Source organism: Lathamus discolor, chromosome 16 (assembly GCF_037157495.1).
Source record: "Lathamus discolor isolate bLatDis1 chromosome 16, bLatDis1.hap1, whole genome shotgun sequence".
NCBI lineage: Eukaryota > Metazoa > Chordata > Aves > Psittaciformes > Psittacidae > Lathamus > Lathamus discolor.
This window is the reverse complement of record NC_088899.1, coordinates 8123894-8145817: the sequence shown is the minus strand read 5'-3', so window position 1 is coordinate 8145817 and position 21924 is coordinate 8123894. Positions and strand designations below refer to the sequence as shown.

General features: G+C 41.3%; 1 protein-coding gene across 4 annotated transcripts in view; it reads right to left on the bottom strand.

Moving 5' to 3' along the window:
- Positions 1-8931, bottom strand: part of GNB1 (G protein subunit beta 1) — a 41480-nt gene extending 32549 nt beyond the window's left edge. For 3 of the 4 annotated variants that reach the window (XM_065696409.1, XM_065696411.1, XM_065696410.1), the window contains exon 1: positions 8607-8931. The gene's annotated coding sequence lies outside the window, so the exon portion shown is untranslated. The remainder of the gene's footprint in view (positions 1-8606) is intronic. The other variant, XM_065696408.1, reaches the window with a different exon arrangement.
- Between the last annotated feature and the right edge of the window lie 12993 nt (positions 8932-21924).

Below are 21924 nucleotides of genomic sequence, written 5' to 3'. Positions count from 1 at the left end.
TAAGGAACAAAAACATGACTACAGGATAAATTAGACTGAGAAATCAAAACCAAATTAATTAGCTAGGTGAAACAGCTTAACATCCATCTTACCCCAAGGAAATCTGTCCAAATGCTTTATATTTGATCCCCGTAGTAGCAAACAGTGGATTTCCCAATGCCTGATTTAGTATGAGTTCCATCTTTTCAAACTAGTTAAAGGGAAGAGAGAGGAGTCAGGCTAGAAGCAAACATGAAGATGACTGGGCATCTTCTCATGTCTAAGGACATACCCAAGATTTCCAAAACGTCTCAAAGAACTTCATTCCATCTTCAAGTTTTCAAAGTTTATAGTGGTTTTAAGATTTTCCCCGCTTTTCTTCAAGATGCTTCACTCCATTTGATTAGGATACAGTTTTCTAATTTCAAAATAATTGCAAAACTAAACTTGAATACCCTGAATTTATAAGTACATCAAATTCAAGCTTAATGAGAGACTTTGAATAATCAGATACCTAAATACTTACACCTGTGGACTAGTTTGCCTAGATATTAAAGCCACAAACACAGTTCTGCTTCCCTATTTATCAGCAACGAAGCTTTTTCCAGAACAACATATTCCCCGAAATGTTGAAACTTCATGCATCATCTACAGGCACAAGAATAAATGAAGTAAGCTAAAGTAATCAATTTGACTTCAATGCCTAAAGTTTCTATGATATTTGACTTTTCATACATGAAAAAAAAAAAACCCCAACAAAAAACTTTCCCAACTTCTCAAGCATCTATTAAAGACACACGACTTTGTCAAGATTTTGAATATTTTAAAATTTTAATTGCTCCTGTCCAGAATTATTTATTTTTCTTTAAGTATTAGACAGTCTTTTAACCAAAGTACTGCATGTTAACTTTAACAGTTAAGTTTTCAGGCACTAGCCAGATAGTATCTGACAACTTGTAGCGAAATCCAGGATGTAGTAACCTGAAGCACAATTAAATTGCCATAAGCATCAAGCAAGCCATTCCTGATCTTTGTACAGACCACACCTTTGTTAAATAAGACAGCAGTGTACCTTCAGCATTTTACCACTTCACAAAGATTTTGCAACAGGAATATCAACTATACGTTCCAACAAAGAACTCTTTAATTAGTACAGCGTAATCCTATTTCCAGTACCAAAGGTTTCAGGAGACTATCACATCTACTTTGTTTTTCTAGACGAACAGAAAAAAACCCTAGCAAATGCATTTGGAGGAAGATGTGGTAATCTGAAGAAAAGAGTTCGGGGAACTAAATGAGAAAAGGCCAAGAGGACTACAAATGGATTTCTTCTCAGCATCCTGAAGCATGTACAGGCCTGCTTTGTTGAGCACTGTTATTTCATTTATTGGAAAAAAACCCATATACTAAGTTTTGTATTATGCCATTATAACTTAGGGTATTTTAGACACTGAAACACAAGTTTCTTTTTTTTTTTCCTATTTATTTTAAGATCCAGCATTGTGATGTTCGACACATTGAACCACTTGCTGTTAACCAATATATATCAGCTCAACAATAATAAACCTACTAATAAACCTAAACGGAACAGGACTCTACACATATGGCAAAAAACAGACTTAATGCACTAGCTTTCACCACAGAGATCTTGGAAAATGTTAGTACTACACACATATTAAAATAAGAAATAAGTTTGGGGCCTTCTGGTCAACGCTGTTTATGCCATGAACAATCCTGCCTGGCCTCACAAATTTCACTGTTGAAGATAACTTCTAAGATCTCCGCACCAACAAAAAGGCATGTTCATACCATCTTCTGTATGCTTTTAGCCTTGGAGCTTTGACCCATCTCCTGTCCCTCAACTGTTTTGGTGAATCCCTCAGACAGTACAAAAGTCCAAACAGTTGGGCTGACTACAAAGTGCACACACCATTAATACCAGGCACATACATTTCAGTTTCCATGGAAGTCAAGCTGCAATTTTGTAGTGCATAATTAGAAATTCTTTGGTCAGAGCAGCGCCGGAAATTTGTTTCAACATTTCATAAGAAGACCCCAAAACAAAACCCCTTCAGCTTCTCAATTTATGTGTTTGCAAATAATTTTAGATAACCTCTATTTTCAGACTTCAATAAATCCTAAAATGTCAGGATGAACACAAAGCACATGTTACTGAACAGGCTTTTAAAATGGTTCCCTAAATCTAGCCCAAGATAGGCAAGAAGGCCAGAAAAGCAATAAGAAAATAAAGATGTATAGAATTAACAGCTCACCTGCAGCAGTTAAGCAGAAACTCTTTCTTTCTTATAAAGAAAGAAAACAACTGGCCCCAAGCTGTGCCATTGAGCCTACTGTAGTAGAAGAAAGAACAAGCAGTAAGGCATGGACTTCCTGTCAGTGACGACAACTTTATAGGTGCTTGTCTTACTGAAAGTCATACAGAAAGCCTTGTAAAATTTCTTATTTAGTGCCCCCATAGTCAATACAGTTGGATTTTGTAATAAAGATGAGCAAAATCATCACTGGTACCTGAACTGGTAAAATATTCACAACTACTGTGATAGACAGCATGCAGGAGTTTCCAGAGAAGTATTTTGGGTTTAGTGGCTTTTTTTTTTTGAAGTGGCCCTCTTTGCTTTGGGGGGCAGGGGGGTAGAAAGACAGAGCTGAAAATAGTCATAAAAATCTTTACATAGGTTTTAATATAGGACTGCATTACGTAAAGCTACAAAAATAATCTAATCAATCTAATTGCAGATAAAATCTTTTTTGGAAGCACTGGCAGGCATTACTGAAGTTCTCAAGACGACATCAAAAATATTCTCATCTGAGAAAAACATGATAAACGTAACTGGAAAGACATTTTAGGCAAACCTCCCTCAAATCACTGTAGGAACACAGAAAATATTTAGCTACGAGTCAATTAATCCTTATAACATATAGAAAGTATTTCTTCTCTACACATAAAACCTTTCAAAATTGCACAGATTTGACAATCAATCTGATAAACAAAAATAGGTATTTTAATGAAGTAACTGAAGTATTGTCTTCATAACTGCTTTCTCAAACACTTGTTTCTGTGTCTCATCATCCCCCGATATCCCCGGTGAACTAGAATATCAATACCCAGGTCAAAATATAACATTTTGGACGAGATCCTTATTTTCTACCACTTTAAAATTTTGATAACCAAACAACTGAGTGTTCAGACTACTGGTGGAAATCCTAACTTTAAATTCTGTCCAGGATTTTCAAGACTCCCCACAAATTACACTCCCATGAGTGCCCCCAAATTTTATTTTTTTTTTCCTTACACAAACCACCATGCAGACATCTAATTACAGCATCCCCAGTAACACCAAGTGAAAGATATATATAGCAAGCATCACGCTATCTTAGCTGTTTCCAGATGGCATGCTTGAGTATTGTCACGTCATTGCTGTAGCTAGGTTCAAGAAAGACTCTTGGATGTCTGAAGATACTGGGCAATGCAAATACATAACTAGTACACTCAAGGTTCCAAGTACAGTCTTCCAGACAAGCAGAAATATTTCATTATATTAAAAAAAAACCAACGCATTTTATATCACTCTAATAAGTGCAATGGACACTAGGATTTAATACAAATTGATATAGTTTTAAAATATTAACTGAAAAGAACATTGTTTAGGTCACCAACTAAAAAGTAAAAAAAAAAAAATTAAAAAAAATTAAAATAAAAAAAACCCCAAGCAAACAAAAACAAACAGGCCAAGAACATCTGATATTTATGTTCCCAAAACCACTTTTAAATGTGTATTTTTATTCAAAGGCTAACCATCTCCTTTCTTTCTCCTGAGAAGTCTTCTAGTAGTGCTTTAATAAAAATGCAGTATGCTGCTTCAAAACCTATTTTGAAGTGTCCATATTCCTGTACTAGGAAGCCTTCCACAGTAATTTACATTGATTATTTTGGCATCTAAAGTAAAGATAGTGTCCATAGCCAGCTCAAAGCTTTTAAAAACCTCTTAACATTCTGCTGAACTACCAATTGGCTCAAGTATCTATGGATTCTGCCTACATTTCTGTTTGGTAAAAAACAAATCCATGCATAGAAAATCCCCAGTATACTAGACAGCCTGTGAAGAAATAATAAATTGAGATACTATGTTAAACAAATAGAAAGTAAGGAGCTTGGCATGTTTTTGCTTTTTATCATGACCATGGCTAATACTAATTCCAACGTTATCAGTGGGCAGAAGGAAAAAAGAGAGAAAAAAGAAAAAAACCCAACCCACCACATTTTGAATAGAATATGTATTCTTTTCATTTTGAGTCTGCATTTGGAGCAATGAAGAGCCCCTCTCAAGAATTCCACTTTATCTTCAGTCACGTGCTTAAACATTTCATTAAAACAAGCTAGTTGCTTTCAAGGTTACAGATTCCCCCCCCGCCCCCCCCCCCGAATAAACAGTAAAACAAAAATACTCCCAATACCGGCATGAACTAGGCATCAAAGCCTCCAAAGACATCTCACCTAAGCATAATTTAGCCACTTAAATGCATGATTTGTCATTTCAACTTGCTAGTAACAAATCAGCACTAAATGCCATTCTTGAAACAATACGGTATGCCATATGGCTAAAACTGGATATTAAAATTGAGGATATCAATTACCAATCCACTAATGCTGAGAGCCAAAATCCATGGACAGTAAGAATTTAATCCAATTCAGTGACATGAGCTTGACATACAGAAGACAAATCTACTGCTGGTTTCACAGAAGGCAAGCCATCCCAATTTCTTATTGCAATAACTACAAAACCAGCTGAATTTAATACTTCCTTCACATTCCTAGGCACAGCATTAGGCACCCTAAGAACCTGCAAAAGCCACACGAGTTTCACATGAATTGGCTTGGTTTCACACTGATTGAAAAAACCTAACTAAGTAACTATTTGAGAAGAAACAGTTATAGTTGGTTTCCTCATGACCAAATCCAAGCCCCTGAAGCACCAGGAAGTTATTACACACTGTAGCCAGGAAGGTCTTGCTTAAGACCTACGAAGTCCAAGCAGCCCAACAAAGACCAAACAGATATTTCCCCTATAATTTCAAAAGGAACCTGAAAGTAATTCATTTAATTGAAGAACTTTCTTATTCTAAGTCTACTAGCTTAATTGTTCTAGGTTTAAAATTTTTAACAGCTGTAAAGTGTTTGTTCTTGAATTACATTAAGAATAGTGCTACACAGAATTCTACATACTTCCTAATAATACAAAACTTTACTGGTTACTTACATGAAAAGAAGTCTCATTAAGTCCAAATACAACATTTTCAGATATGCATGAGATATGGACGTTCTGCTAATATTTACTGTAGAATTCTACCTTTACATGTTGCTGAAGATTTCATGGTAGGATGCTTGCTATGCACTGACTTTGCATTTATCCTTGTTTAGTCCTTGCAGCTCCTATTTATCTTACTGAATAATGAACCCCTCTTCACCGTGCTCCGTTCTGATCCTGTGCTGACAGGCCAAAGCATTATTACCAAAAAACCCATGCAACTAGTTTCAAATTAAGCAGCTCACTAAAAGTACCATCAAGTGGAACTAATAGTTTATTGGACAAGTATTCTCAATTAAAAAATTGTTCTTGACATAAGAGAAGTAAAATGCATTCAGCTAATTTCAGCTTCTAAAAAAATTAAAAAATTAAAAAATTAAAAATACTTAAAACCAAAACCCAACACAAGCAAATAAGCTGTTCTGGTACCCCACTTCCTTCAGTATGAACTAGAGCTGGGCCATTACTATAAACAATCAGTTGATTATACATTAAGTCACAGATAAAAAGTACTAAAAAGGTTGATATTACCAAAGGTTTGGAGGTCATCCTAATACAGGAGACATAACAAGCATTTCTTATTTTTCTGGCTGGCAAATGTATTATTTTAATCCCGAGCCTAGTACATCAATTATTATACAAGCTATTCTATTTAGGCTACCAAAGTTAAGAAGTTTGGAGTAATAGTGAAATGTCATAAAAGTTACAAAGCGAAAGTCCATTTTTCTCGAGATCCTAAAAAACACATAAAAGGTTTTAGACATTTGTAACGTGATTTTAAAACACAGTACTTCACAGGCACAGAACTGGTTTGATATCCCCAAAACCTCTCTCATTCTTTCCCGTTAAAAGAACAGTTGCCTGGACTATGACAGTAATTCCAGGTAAAAGCAGTTTTAAAAGCCTCCACAGATTATTAACATTCTGAAGCAGATGGGAGACATCTGTACTACAGAAAGATAGCTGTCTGCAGGGGCTCTGAGGATTACCTGGCTATAGAGAACCAGCAACACTACACAGCCCCAGCAGAGTTTTTGTATGCCTGTGCTCTAGGTTTAAAATAGTTTTTCAGCAAGAGGCTTAATAAAAGCCAAGAACATTTTGACAGTATCAAGCAGGCACTGCAAGGTAAAAGAGAAAATCATGTCACCCCTTTATCCAGTAAGAGCCTATATGAACATTTCAATAAAACTATTTACTCCTCCCACCTAGTTCCTATCTGGAGAAGCTCACAAAAATTGATTGATTAAAAAAAAAAAAAAACCAACAAAAAAACCACATATTTCTTGCAGCAGTCTTCCAAACACTCCTCCTTCCCTCCCCCCTCAAAAAAATAAGAAAGTAAAGAGAACGAGAAAGTAAATGTAAAATACAATTACGAAATAAGAACTAGCTTGGCAAAGCGGTGGTGAGGAGGAGTTGAAAGAGAGCTGCCTTGCTGCAAACGCCATCTTGTTGCAGCTATTGGGCCCAGGCACAGAAAGATCCATTCATTCACAGTGAAAAAGAAAATCAAACACACACCCTGGCTAATCTACAGCCATCAAAACAACTACACTATTATCACCCCTTCTCCTCTCCTAAAGCCCACAAAGGAAAAACTAAACCCCGATATATGACATTTAGAAGAAATTTAAAACAAAATGTATAGTCTTCGTTTTCTCACATGTATTCCTCATCCACACCGACAGCATTTTGTCTTGATTCACATCCTTGCATTAAGCAGATCAGCTTAGAACAGGGGATAAATCTTTCACGATTAGGTGCGGATATTTTACAGCAGGAAAATGTCTAATTTTTCAGTCTTAAATCACCTTTGAAGTTAAGCCAACTGTCCCCAAAAGCTATTTCAATAATCACTGAAGTCTTACATTTACAGCCTTTCCTCCTATTTTCTGCTGTGGAGACAATACATAATAACGTGGCAGTCGGCACCCTAGAAAGGATGCCTTATTTAAAGCAACAAGCCTAAACCATGACTTTGTTGGAGAATAATGAAATATCACATCGGTTAAAATTTCAGTTCATCTCCAGGAATGATAACTGATGCCTTACAATGACCTCCATATTATTCCAATTTTCTTCTGGACAAGATTGTCTGTCATATTTACATATAAGACTTTATACCTCTTCATTTCCTGCAAAGCTGTAGAATTATAAATCCTACACCTTAAATATGCCCTGTATGGAAAAAGAGAATAAAAACAGCCTTTCAGTAACGACCTGGGAGTCGAAATAATATTTTTAATAACGTTTCCGAGAAGAAAGCTCCATTTTTCTATTGTAGCAAGCACCCTCCATGATCTTCGTTATCGCTGCTACGGGCACACAGAAATATGCAGTACCGTGATACATGGGAGAACAACAACTGCGAGGTTTAAATCCATCCTCGGTTGGGATTTTAAGGAGAACAAAACCTCCTGCACCCTTCCCGCCGACAGCACACACAGCAGGAGCCCGACCTGAGAAGCCCCTCACCGGGACAGGGCTGCTGGAAGCAGTCTTACCCCGTTTATCTCACCCCCGTCTCCTCTTAATCAGTTCTCCACCATTACAGCAGACACCACCATAGCTCGCTCTCGAATCTCTCCAAATTATTCCCTCCGCCGGCTGGATCTCTTGGGAAACTCGCCTTTTGCGTCTCAACGCGCGCCAAGAAACACCCCAGACCCTCTAACAGAGACCACTACAGAACGGTTATAATTAAAAATGGAACCCGGCAGGACCCAAGGTCTCCTCCCTTTTCGCTTTAAAGCCTCCAAGAGAAAAGCCAGTCCCACCCCCACCTTTTTCCCCTCCTCCTCCAGTTACAAACACACTTCTTTTTTAGGGGAAGCCGGAGCACCGAGGAGGTGGCGAAGCACGGGGGAGGGGGGCTATTCCCAACCCCACCATACCAAGAATCGGACAAACCATGAAGCCCGCCCTTCTCTGCTGCGGAGGCCGTGAGGAACGGGTGGGCGAGGAAGAGGAGGAGGAAGAAGAGGGCACCGCCGAGGAACGGGAAAGGCGGGGGTGGGGCACCCCCGTGCCCAGGCGGCGCGAGAGCGGAGGGAGCGGCGGAAGGGGAGGACGTGAGGGGAAGGGGGAGGACGGAGGGGAAGGGGGAGCGCGGCGGCGGCGGGCAGGAAGAGCGGGGGAGGGGAGAGACAGAAGAAAGAGCCAGAGCCGCCGCCGGAGGGAAGATGGCCTCAGGGTGGGGCCGGGGGCTGCCGAGCCGGGCGGCAGCGGGAGGGCGCCGAGGCTGTGGTAGGGGTCCCCGCGCCCCACCCGCCGCCTCCTGCCCCCTCAGGCGGTTACCTGCCCTGCCGGCCGCAGCTCATGAACCGGGCCGGTGCCTCCGTCGCCCGCGGCTCCTGCCCGCGTCCCGCCGGACTGGGGCGGGGAAGGGTGGGGGCGGAGGAGGAGAAGGAAGGGGGGGGGCGGAGGAGGACGGGAGCCGCCCGCGCTCGGCCCGACCGGTCCCGGGAGGAGGCGGCGGCGGCAGCGCCGGTGGCGTGGGGAGGGGGCGCCGCTGGGTCTCGACTCCTCCTCGCGCGCCGGGTGCCCCTCAGCTCCCCGCGGCCATCGGGAGCGGCCTGGGCGCGGCTGAGCCCCCTCCAACCCGCCCGGGAAACCCCGGCTCGGCTCCTCGCCCCGCCCCCGGCCCCGCCCCCGGCCCCGCCCCTCCCCGGCGTCGACGGCGGGCGCGGGAGGCCCCGCGGAGCGGCGCGCGCTCCCGGGCGGGCACCGCCCTGCCCGGCAGCGCCGGGGGCGCGCGCGCTCCTTCCCGCCGCGGCCCGCGCTGAGGCCGCGGGAAGGGGGCTCCGCGCGGCCGGGGACAAAGGAGGCCGGAGACGGCGCCAGAGCGCGAGCGCGGGGCGGGGGCCTCCCGGCCGCCGCCCTCGCCTCAGAGCGGCGGCTCCTGCGGCTCGCAGCGCTTCTCTCCAGCGCGGCTGTGGGCGCCCGCAGGGCCGGTCCCCGCGTCTGCCTTTCCCCACTTCCACGGCTCGGGAAGGGGCTGCAGAAAGTCACGTAAAAAACGAAGGAAGCACGCATACGAAGGCCGCTCCTGGTTTACAGCCGGGGCCGCAAATGAGCCGGGCCCGACCGACGTTACCGCGGCGGGATCGCTTCGCAGCAGCACTCCCCCGCTGCGGTGTTATAACCTGGTTACAGTGAGTAACTGTGTCACAATAAACCAATGCGCGCCTTTTCCCGCCGGACGTGCCGTATCACCAAAACACCTGCTGCTTTTCTTCCGTGTTTCTGACGTGCCTTTAGCTGCGGGACGATCACAGCACCTAAACCCTCCCCACCCCCCGAAAACGCTCCCATCCAGAACTTGCCCTTCCCTCCGAGTCGCTCGCATTCTATTTTTTATGCGCCCTCTGTTTTACCAGAGCTAAAGGGGATTTCTCTCCATAGGTCTGTACCCTGCCACATCTTCAAACCCATGGAACTTGGGTAAGGAAACCGGACCAGCTAAATGTGTTTGTACATGTTGATTAGAATCACATAAGCGCAGACTAATGCTTTCACCACACCTATTCTTTTGTAGATGTACAGCATTGCAGTAGTTCCATTTCTGATTCTGATTTCCAATTCTCCAATGAAAAATTTGGTACACAGTTACACCACTAGTATGAAGAGGCATTCGGAAGACTGGAAGCGGCTGTTTGCAGAGCGGGGAGCTGTTCCACATGGGGCAGGTGAAGCTTTTTAGTTCTGTTTTTAAAATCTCACTGGACAAATCGGTTTTCTGCATTAGAGCACTGTCAGAAGTCACATAACCGTGTACAACAGCGTGCTTAATTCTGATGTCTTCACATAGTCCTGTGCTAGAAGCTGCTCTATATGCATTATCGTTATTTTTAAATTTATTTTTAATTTTTATCTTCTGTGTGTGTGTGTGCACGCATAGATACACAAATTGTACTAAATTGCAGTATTCAGTGGAAGAATGTGCAAATTACCATAAATGAGTGGACTTACTCAACATATGAGTTTATCTGTTTCTGCATATTGCAAAAATACAGTTTGTAACTAAAAAATTAGCTGAAAATATCTGCTAATAGCTGAAGACCTAATATACGTAACTGACAAATCCGAATCTGCATGGTTCCTTTGTTAGTCCAGTTTGAAGTAGCTAGGGTAGCCAAAGCAAATTAAAATACCCGAAAAAGATTCACACAATTCCACTAAATAATCGAACTTCTCAAATGTGAGGCTTCCACATATCCTAGGACTAGGTCAGCTGAATTAAAAAAGAGTCGTTTTTCTCCTGGAGCTTGTTTTAGATCTGAAGAAAACCTCACATGTATGCAGGTTGCTCCATAGTCCTCAGCTGCAAAATTTCTTAGACCTTCTTCTCAATCAGTTGCTACCAACTCTTTACCAAGTCAGATGAATCTTCAGACAATTTCACTCGCTGGTGTGTTTCTTCAGCTGTTTCAAACATAATGGCAAAACTATCTGGGATCTGTCATACCTGTTATGCCTCTGGAAAACCTGTTTTTGCAGGCTGCTTTGCCATTCAAATCCTGTGTGTTACAGCACCACTATAGCACACTGGTAGTGAGGCTGTGAAAAATTATTGGTTCAAGGCTTTTGTGGAACACAAAGAAGTTGGTTGTTAGGATGAAAAATGTCTGCTTCAGTATTACTGTGAAACTTTCCCAAATGGGGAACAATTATGCCACGCATTGCTTTATGTTTTTACCAACTCCTGATTAATAGGGCATCTGGTTAAGCAGAGCCAATGGTTGCGTACGCATCAAAAGTTGCTTCCTAGCTTTCAGGCTCCACTTTCACTGTTACATGTCTGTGACTGCCATCAGCAGGTAAAAATAAAGGCTATGGAGGCTTTAAAATATTTGTGAAATACAGGCTTAGGAATCTTGGAAACCAAAAATGCCATTTTTCTTCCCTCATCTGCCAAAGTTGTTTAAGAGCAGGGTAGCACTTCAGCGAGTGGAAGTCCTGGAATGTTTCTGACACAACCGGTCTTCGGTCTTGGGCATATGTGTCAGATCTGTGAAACTTTGTCTCACCTCTGCAGGCTTGTATCATAGTTTAGGTGTGATACAGTCTTACAGAGCTATACAAGTATGTAATTCTGTAATCTATATGTATACTTGTTCAACAAAATAACAGATCTTCTGCGCTGGGAGTAATTTCAACCTTGAAACGTGTATTAAGGTTGGTCCGGGCCTGTTTGTACACTTACCCAACCAAGCACTCTTTTCCTTTTTTTTTTTTTTTTCCTTCTATTTATACAAACTCTGTTGAGAAAGCCAGAACAGGGGGGTTTGGTGCTTTTTCCTACAATCAGAATTGTATTTGAGCTCTTTCCCATGTGCTGGGGATTGTATAAAATCTTGTTCTCTTTTTCCTTCATATTCAAGTGTGTGTCACTAGTTCACATTTTTTGCTGCACCTTTAAACTTGGCAAGCCATAGCTTGGCTTTTAAAAGTCCTTTGGTGCTCCTGGCAAAGAGGCTGCCCTACTTGGGCATGATGGAATGTGGCATGGAACAAACATAGCTGGCTTTGCATAGCTTGAATCACAACAAACATTGCTAGGAGCAGGGGAGAATATAAAATAAGGTATTAACATACTTTTGAAAATCTCATACCTTGTACCGAGTATAGGTCATTCAGAGCTGAGGTAGAACTGAAAGAGTAAGTGTACAGATATGTAGAAGCAAATAAATGGAATTCAGTTTTCCTGTATGGAGCCTATTCTGCAGCTATAATAGCAACAAAAGGTGTTGATATAATAACCTTGAAAATCAGATTCTACAACGTGAACACGTATGTATAAATACACGCACACATGCACACAACCAACTGCATGCCTGTAGGTTTTTCTCTAAGTTAGTAATCTTTAAAGTAGCACTTCAGTTGCTCAAACTGCTTAATCAACATCATGCAAAAGCCTAACACCTAATATTTAGCCATTTAAAAGAACTTTCCTCAAGGGGATCATTGTCTTACTGAGCAACTAACAGAAAAACAACTGGTACCCTGGAGATGCTGAGAATTCAGAATCCACATTGAGAATTCAGCCTAGCTACTAAAGTTTCCATGATGTCAGACACCTCCAACCTGCAGTGAAGTTCGCCTGCAAGAAATACCTCCAGATACAAGGATTTGCTCAACTAGCTACATGTCAGATTCCTGTGGAATATTCTTCCACCCTTGACATGGCAGTTTTGGAAGCAGGGCACAGGTGTATGTCCTGGTGAAGCTGCTACCAAACATTGGAAATACTGATTCTTTCAAAGAGCCTTACTTCATTTCATTGCTGCAGTTGAAGGAGAGCTTCAGTGCTGCTGTGGATTCCAGAATCCAGCAAACAAATACCGCATTCAGAAAGAAAAAAATACTTGGAGTTGGGGGACTTGTACCGCCATCCTTTGAGAATCTATGTGTAGTCAGACAAAGCTTACTTGTGACACAGGAAAGGGATAAGGCATGTGTAGAAATTTGAGTAGTCGTTAATTTAATTGTAATAGGTAATAAAATTAGTCAATTCAGTAATGGTTACATCCTGTACTTAAGAAGTAAATATTTATTTGGGAAATTGTACTGAAACTGAGCAAAATAGAGTGATGAAAGGATAGAATGAAAAAAGGGTAGACTTCTGTCATCCACATCAAGCAAAACTGACAATTGAATTCAGCCCAACCACTCTGTTCTTGCAGTGGAAGAGAACTCAAAGGATAAAACATGCATGCTAATCTTATTATTTCAGAGGCAGCTCCAGAAAAATCTGTGTGAATGTTATATAAGGTGTGTAGGGGTTATTCATAGACTGTATGATGATGTAGGCTGTTGCTCATGTGGCCCTAAGAGCTTCAGGAACTGAAGATACAAAACGGTTAAATGACATGGCTGGGGATGAAAGTTGTGAGAGAAGCAATTAAGAATCACCGGCCTGTTGTGTGGGTTTAGTTGTGTGTGTATTTAGTTTAGCATGTTCCCTGCTCTGCTAGTCTTGGACAGGAAAGCACTTCATGGAAAACCTAGAAAATTTACTCTAATGGTACATTAAACCCAGCCTTGGCAGGCTAAACGATACAGTGATTCTGAGAAAGACCTGCATATTACATTTCCTTACTCACCACAGCAGAAGGAATCAGTTTGAGAAATTAATGAAGACCATTTGAGAAGCAGAGGAAGGAAATTTCTTTACAGAACTGAGCTGTGAAACCCCAAATTAACGGAATCATAGTGTGAGTGCTCAGGACCCCTCTCTACCTTGCTTTCAGTTGCTGTTGAGAATGAAAGAACCTGCCATGAAGGTCTACACTTCCTGCATTGCTGAAAACTGATGTCCTTTGAACAAGAGTGAGGGGTCTTCTAATTCAAGTAGAGAGAGCTTTCCTGTGACCTCTAGGATTCTGTTACAGTAAATACCCGAATCTCAGCACCCTTGTCAGCAAAAATCCCAATTCTGCAAAACCCTGTTTTTGAGCACCTGTTAAAAAAACCGTGCCTATAAAATTCATGGTTCTAAGCAACCAAACAAAACACACAGAGCGAAACATCTCTCAAGCCACTACCCAAGGGAACTGACAGAGACAGTTGCCTCATTAGTATAGCCCAATTATCAGAGACCAAGCAGTACTATTCTGAGAGCTCAGAGTAGAATTTAAGTTACGTGAACACATGATATGCAGGAGTTTCACCTGTCTTAATGGCCAGAATTTCACTGTGCATGTTTGGATGCTTAAGCTGGTTATAAAAGAAATGCAAGAGAAAATACTGTCATGAACATGAACAGAGAGGTGAAAAAGCACTCTAGCCTTACTCCCTATGAGCTGGGCGGCTTCAGTTACTCAGCACTGGATAAAAAGGAAGATGCATAGTTTCTAACAACTTTATTTAAAAAATCAGAGCCATAACTCTTATTTCATTCCACTGTTTCCTCAATATCCACAAACCAGGTTGATACAGAATTCCATGTTGAAATCCATGAAGTATCCTTTTGTTTTCAAGGTGATGGCTTGCTTTTCTTAGGGAAATAACTCCCATTGATAACACTAAAAACAATGTTGGCTGTGCCATTTATATGCAATATAGACCTTTCCATGTTGTGCATTTCACATACTGTTTCTTAACAACTCCTTGGTGATAACCATTGTCTAGGAATGTTGTTGTTTACTTTAAAGGCAATCTGACTTCAGTTTTCTTCTTATCCATGCTTCCATTATCTTTATATCCCTTCAGCTCCTTCCAGGAGTGTTAATACATGGTTTGCCATCTTAATCAGTTATGTTGTTTAAAGAAAAATCCGTTTACAGTTTATCCTGCCTTCAGAGCAATCTTGTTGATAGCTCTTCCATACAGCACAAAATAGATGGGTTACGCCTGCCTCAAGAAGAAATGCTTGAAGTTCCAAGGTGGGACTCTAATCTTTTGAGTTTCATTCTTGGCTTAGCAGTGAAGGCTGGTTCTGAATAAACTGTTTATCTTCTTTGCTTTATATGTGCCAATGGGGAATGGGCATAGTAACACACAGTGGTACGGTGGAACTTAATCCAGTAACACTTTCAAAGTTCTTGGAGGTTCTTGGATTGTCAGAGATTAAGAAATTGTGACTATTGTTGCTGCCGTTACTGTGTTCTGCTTCTCAGCTCTGGAAATAGGATTCAAAATCCACTGTCAGGGATACGGGCTGAGAATAGTTAAACCTTTCTCTTGTATTTTGCGAGGTTTGCATGTGGAAATATCAGTGTGTGTCTGAGCCAGTAGGAAGTTTCTCTCTTGGGAAGAATTAATGTTTTAGTAAATAAACAGTAAGCAAAACTGACTTTTTATACAAAGACAATTACACATAATGGGGGAAAAAAAAAGAAAAACAACCCCATACATGTATATTTTTGCTTAGTCAAGCCAAAATATTTATTGAAGAAATAATTTTGATGAGAAATATTTTGACAAACCTTAAAACACAAACAGATTTGGACTAACAAGTTCCAGAGGGTCAAGGAACACATTCAAAAAGTAGATAGTCAAAGTAATATAAACCGCCTGCTTTACTCAGCGGTAACAGGTCTCCATGAACAAACACAAAAAAAACCCAAACGCATTAAAAAACCCCAAAGCGTTCTCCAAAAACCTTTAACTTTTAGTTAACTGAACAGACTAGTTTTGAAACTAATAGTAAACTCTATTTGTAGGCGATCATAGTGTGTTGAGGTTTGATGCTTGGTTAAAGACACTTTTACTTGAGAATTCTAACAGCTGGAAATCAGGTTTTACATTATACTGTAAGCAACATGCTGGCAACTTTCTTACCTACAAAAGCTCAGCAACAGAGCTGTAATATTGCCTATGTACGTTTAGGCCAAGTTATGCTGTTATATTACTGATGTGTATTATGCTAATCCAATAAAACATAAAGACCATTGTATCTTTTGTGACTTCTCCCACACTGGTACCAGGAGGGATTTGCATTGGTAATATAACAGCAGCAGAACAATCTAGAGAATTGTTGGTGTGTCCTGTTTTGAGGTTATGGATCCTAGCTGCAAGTAGGTAAAATTCACTGCTTACTTCAGTGATTCCCGAAAGCTTTAGAACATCCTGGAAAAGATTCAGCATTATGAATATACTATTCAGCCCTTCAAAAATACAAAAAAGTATGGTGACGATTTCAAACAAGTGAATTTACTGCAGCATTTTGAACAGCTTAGATTACTGGAGAGTACTTCAAAGGCAACAGTTTGTTTCCTTTGAATTTAATGGTTTTAAAATGTTATCAAATAGTTTCATTCCTCTATATTCCTACCTTTTCACTTAAATTTTCAGTCCTAATGATAATGGGCTACAATCATAATGTACCTACCTATAACTGAGTTTGTAAGGGATTTAGAAAGAACACCTTGGAGAAAAACCAAACCTTGGAAAATAAGGCCATATAAGAAGTGGAAGTACTTCTCACTATTTAAAGTGTGAGTTTCACTTATTTAGGATCAGATTAATCATTTCAATTCTTGCATCTCTCCACAGGTCTATATTGGGGTTTTAACCCTCATGACAAATGTAATGCAAATAAAGAGGAATGACAATTTAGTATTTTAATAAAACATCTTTCCATTGCCAAAATTAACATTGGAGTCAAAGCTAAAAGCACTCTGTGGTTTACTAAAATGCACTAGTCAGCAGATATACATCTAGATACAGCATCACCCTTTGTCATTTGTTATTGATAATACTCTTATTTATTATTTATTAAATCGGCTGCTTTTAGCACCTGAGAGTGACTGAAACGCAGTCTTCAGTGATTCTTTCCATATTCTTTTTTCCTGTGTGAATCAGCAGGTGACATGGTATGGATTTTAAACACTCTCTGCTTCCCAAAGCAAGGAATGGCGTTTGGCAGATGTGACCCCCCCTTTATGCTTTCAGATTTTAACTTTCTGCCAGCCTTGTGGAAGGCTGCCTTTTAGTAACAGGCGTCTCACAAGAAAGATGTCAGATACGACCTAAGGACAGCGTTCTGCTCTATCTGTATCGACTGCATTAACTTGTTTTCGGGAGAAGTGAAGGGGAATCTTAGGAACAGAAAGATTCAATCTTGTGGGCTAGAAGGAGTATAGCTCTCTGACAGTCCTGTTCCTAATAAACTGCTCATAGTAGTCTGCACTTTGGATCTTACGATGAGCAATGAGCTGGGCAGGCCTGTCTTCCCTTGTCTGTATTGCAGCTGTATAGTGTCTGTTCCCGCTTTGCTGGTGATGGGTACTGAAGCAGGTGCTGCTGTTGTTCTTTTCCCCAGTATAGCATGTTCTGTTCTGGAGGCAGGTTGGTGATGAACTAAACTATGCCTGGTAAAGCTTAGCCATACATGCTCTGCGAACACTGCATGCTGGTTTTGTTATAGCAAGAATGCATTCTTGTAGCAAATATATTCACCACACACTGAAACACTAGTAGCACAGCCACACATTCCAGAGGTGGTCCTGGAATTTGCCTGTTGAGCTGAAAGCATCGTAAGCTACATCAGCGTATTGCCATGCTTTGCTACTGTGGCTCTATCACTTCTGCAATCTGAGCAAGGATCACAAAGTAGTGCCAGTTTCTGTAGACCAGGCTCAGAGGTCTTCAACATTGTGTCACATTTTGAACATCATCATTTCCCTAGTATACTTAACAGGCACTTCCAGAGTTGAGTTAAAATGTAGTTCAGGTTGTTTTGAGGCTCAAACTGGACATATGGACTGACTGGCCCCCAGCCTGGGATCTAACAAGTTGCTTGTAAAGGACGCTGAAGACTAGATAAAAATCTAGGAGCTGAAATCAGCTCATTAGAAGTAGCAATAGCCTAGGCATTAACTTGATCCAGACCTGGTTTCCCATAGTTTTTCTCACTCTGCAACGGTAGCAGATTTACATTATGGCTAACTTCCCCACTGTCATCAATAAGAATTTTGCCTAATTCACTGTGGAAGTGGGATTGAATGCCAGTAAGTCACCTTTATGACCCATTTTGACAATACTTGCTTTAGGGACTAGGCACAGATTTGTGTGCAGTTATAAAATGCAACTCAACAGTTCAGCGTAATTTGGGGATTAAATCTCAAAATTAAGAACCACTGTCTTGTGCACTGCCCATCTTGGACACATCAGCTGAAGTTATTGGGTAAAACACAAACTGCCCTACTTAGTCTCAAGTTCTCACTCAGCACAGGCAAAGCTTAAATATGTTCCCTGCTATTCTGCATATAAGGAGGTGGAGGAAGGAAGTCTGGAGAGGAAGCTGAACTTCCTGTGCCTGAGATTTGTGCTGGAGCCTTCCCTGAATTCAAGACGATGTAACAACAGCTTAAGACGTGAATCACTAGAAATGCAGACATGCAGGGTTTGAAGAAAGACCCTTCTGCATCTACACCCGTGCTTAAGGATGCATGTGCTTCTGTGAATTCATAAATAAGAGTTTGACTAATTTTTGGACACGGCAGTTGCCTCTTCCATCCCCCACCCCATCTCCAGATGGATAAGAAACAGCCCCCTTTTTTTTTGCTTTTTAGTTTCATTTCTCTGAATGTTGTTTCAGACTTGTGAAGCAGTCGCTTTGGGCATCTACATAAACCCTGTGTGCATGGGTATGAGACTGCACAAACAGACAAAAGAAACAGGCACCAAATGGCCATCTGAAAGGGGCAGACCTAAGCAAGAGAAAGAAGTAAGAAGGGCTGCATAAAACAGAACTGTCAACTGATTAGACACATGTACATGCTTGGGGTTTTATAAATATAAATGGACAAAGAAGTCACCAAACTTATCCCACAGGTGCTCAAATTATCCTGCTGTTTTATAATGTTAACATGTATTATCTAGCACCTTGAACATCAATTAAGGATTAAAACTTAGAGATTTGGGGGATTAAGTTTTATACCCAAAATGTTAGGATATGTTAGGAAATAAAAAGGCAGGAATTGATTAGAAACTTTGGATTTTTCTGCATTATTATTATAGTACACCATGGAGTGGTGGTTTTAGTTGCAATTCACAGAAAAAAATATTTTGGACAAATTTATATTATTTTATATTTTTATTATCTTCTTTATGTTAGAAGAAAATACCAAGGGCAAATTTTTTTTGCTAATAATGAGTAATTTTGAGTAAAACCTGTGGGAGGCAAGGGCATGTTCTTATGAGTTATGCTTCTCTTGCTAGTGACAATGAGAGAAACTAGAGAAACTAAAGGAAATCTCTCTTCCTTTTCTGGCCTGAAAGAGCATTATTCCTTTTGTTCTTTTTTTAATCCAGGCAATTTCCTGTGTTTCTAAATCACAGTCTCCCGCAGGAGGGGTATTTACGTAGCATCTTCCACCCCAAAGCACCATGCAAAGCAATAGGAGCACTGCATTTTTTTCCCCCTGCTTTCAAGCAGCTTATCCATTTCTGATTAAATGGTTCACGTAGATGAATCTGCTCTCTCTCCTCTGCTCTTTGATTTCATTTTGCCAATTTTTTTACCATCAGAACACAGATCAGCAGCATCCCGAGCTGTCCCGCTGTAACCACAAGCTTGTGTTGAACTCTCCCTGTATGAGATGATACAGTGTTTGTCTACATAGTTCAATAAGAAACAGTGCATAGATAGCACCAGCAAAGCTTACAGCCTGCCAGCACAGTACGAGGAGGTAAACAGAACGATTAGGTATCCATCCCATGGTCTGCTTTATGGAACGGTTTATCCTAGGCCCACATTCAAGAGAAATATATGAAATATCACACTTTAGTTCAGGTGAAAATTCCTGATCAACTTAGACAAGTTGGACAAAAGATGAGATGAAATGTTTTGATGGTAAAGGGATTGAGGCATCTAACATGAGGAGAGGATAAGCATTTTGTATTCTGTGGCCCCAAGAAGAGATGATTCAGGACGGATATTCGCATTGTGCGTAAATACCTGATGGGAAGGTGAAAGAAGACAGCAGACTTTTCTCAGTGGGCACCAACTGACAGGATGAGAAGCAGTGGGAACAACCCAAAATACAGGAAATTCCACTCAAACATTCAGAACACTACTTTTACTGTAAGGGTGGTCACACTCTAGAACAGGTTGCTCAGGAAGGCAGTGGCATCTCCATCCTCGGAGAACTCCAAGCCCTGAGCAAGCTGTTCTAGTTGAAAGCTAGCCCTACCCATTATCACAGATATTTTCTTGAGTTATTACAGTGACAAAATAACAACATTTTGTAGTGACAGGACAAGGGGTAACGGGTTCAAACTGAAACAGGGGAAGTTTAGATTGGATCTAAGGAGGAAATTCTTTCCTGTGAGGGTGCTGAGGCACTGGAATGGGTTGCCCAGGGAGGTTGTGAGTGCTCCATCCCTGGCGGTGTTCAAGGCCAGGCTGGAGGAAGCCTTGGGTGGGATGGTTTAGTGTGAGGTGTCCCTGCCCATGGCAGGGGGGTTGGAACTGGATGATCTTGAGGTCCTTTCCAACCCTAACTGTTCTATGATTCTATAAGCTTGTTCGCTCCCCATGTGGCCCAAGTCAGTTGAGTTTCAGTGTTTTATAGCAGGTATGAGGGCCTTTCATGAAGACGAAGGTCTACTGTAGATGTGCAGTTTTGAAGTAAGGAATGTAAGTGTATAGCTCTCCTCCAAATAATCTTCTCACAATTTAGACGACCTACGCGCTGCCTGGCAGCACCGCGCCTGGAAACCGACGCCCCTACAGGCCACTCGGGCTCGCTTGTGCCATCTCGTGGAGGAAAGCAGAATATTCTGATAACTAGAATAACAGGCGGACGGACAAGTTCTCCAGGTACACGCGGTGTATTTGTTTCCTGGCCTTCTGGTTAGCTGATCACAGCGATTTTCCCTTTAAAAACAGCTGGTGAGACCTTATGTACAGTGCAGAACGACTTCTAGAAGGAAATAGAAAGTAGAAATTTTCTTCATGGAGCACTGGTGTGTCTCCGACAACTGCCTGTTCGCAAGGGATGCAGCCACTTGGCAAGTGGTTCAGGATTAAAAAGGATAGCATCTCTTGACCCATGTTGCTGAGCAAGGCTTCTTGCCACATCTCATCTGATAAGTGTGGAGAGGGTGGAAAGCAGACTTCTGAACTAGACCAAAAGATTATAGATTACAGAACAAAGGCCGAGTTTCAGCAAGAGAAAAATTGAAGTTATAGGAATTAAGTGCATGTACAAAATGACAAAGAATTAGCAATACGTCTGTGGTGCTGTCTCTCAGGACGTTTGATCCCATCAGCAGTCTTGTAAACTGCTGTCACAAGACTCCTACTATCACCTCATCAGGCACCTCACACAGATCCTGGGCCTACCTTATAAATTTCTTGCCCCCCAGCTGCTGCTTCTAGTTCGGAATGTTGTAATAGTGGCTGGATTTGGCACCCGAAGTCCAGAAGCTATTCCTAGATCTCACACTTTTGCTCAAGCCTCTTCTCCAGATTCCCTCCTTAAGAGAGGGAGGGAGCAGGGAGGTTTTTTTCCGAGCTTCATGTCCCACACAAAGTTCATCATGCTCTGACTGTACCTGCGTTTCATTGTGACAGTGCAGCCCACGCTCAGTGTATTCATCCTCAAAAGTCTCTGTAAGGTAAGCCAGTCCCTGTTTTACAGACCAGTGTCATTTGGGAAGTCTGTGGCAGAGCTGGCAGCTGAGCTGTGTTTCCCAGGGCAATACTTCAGGACTATACTTCCTTACATGTGGGAATGAGGTAGCTTGTGTCATAAACTATTAGCATGGAAAGAGAAGAAACAACATACAACGCCAGGCTCTTACTTTTTTGTTTCCCTTTCAAGCTACTTGGAAAAGCAGGGGAAAAAAAAAAAAAAAAAAGAGTAAAAATTAAACACTTTAATTCTGATTAAAGCATTTCTAGATTAGAAATAGAAAATTATTTTTTCCTTTCTCCAAGTGCTCAAAGTGAGCTTTGTAATTCCAGAAGGATGTGAAGTCTTTGCAAGTGGTTCATTCTTTTCTACAGCCTCCTTTTCCCCTGCCCCCAGTAAGATGAAAAGAGCTCTGGCATTTTGTATTCTAAATTTTGACTGACCAGAACAAAATGCTTTCCCAGTGATGTGGGTTTGCACCTAAGCTTGTGTGTGTGTGTGTGCGCGTGCATTGAATTTAACCTGAG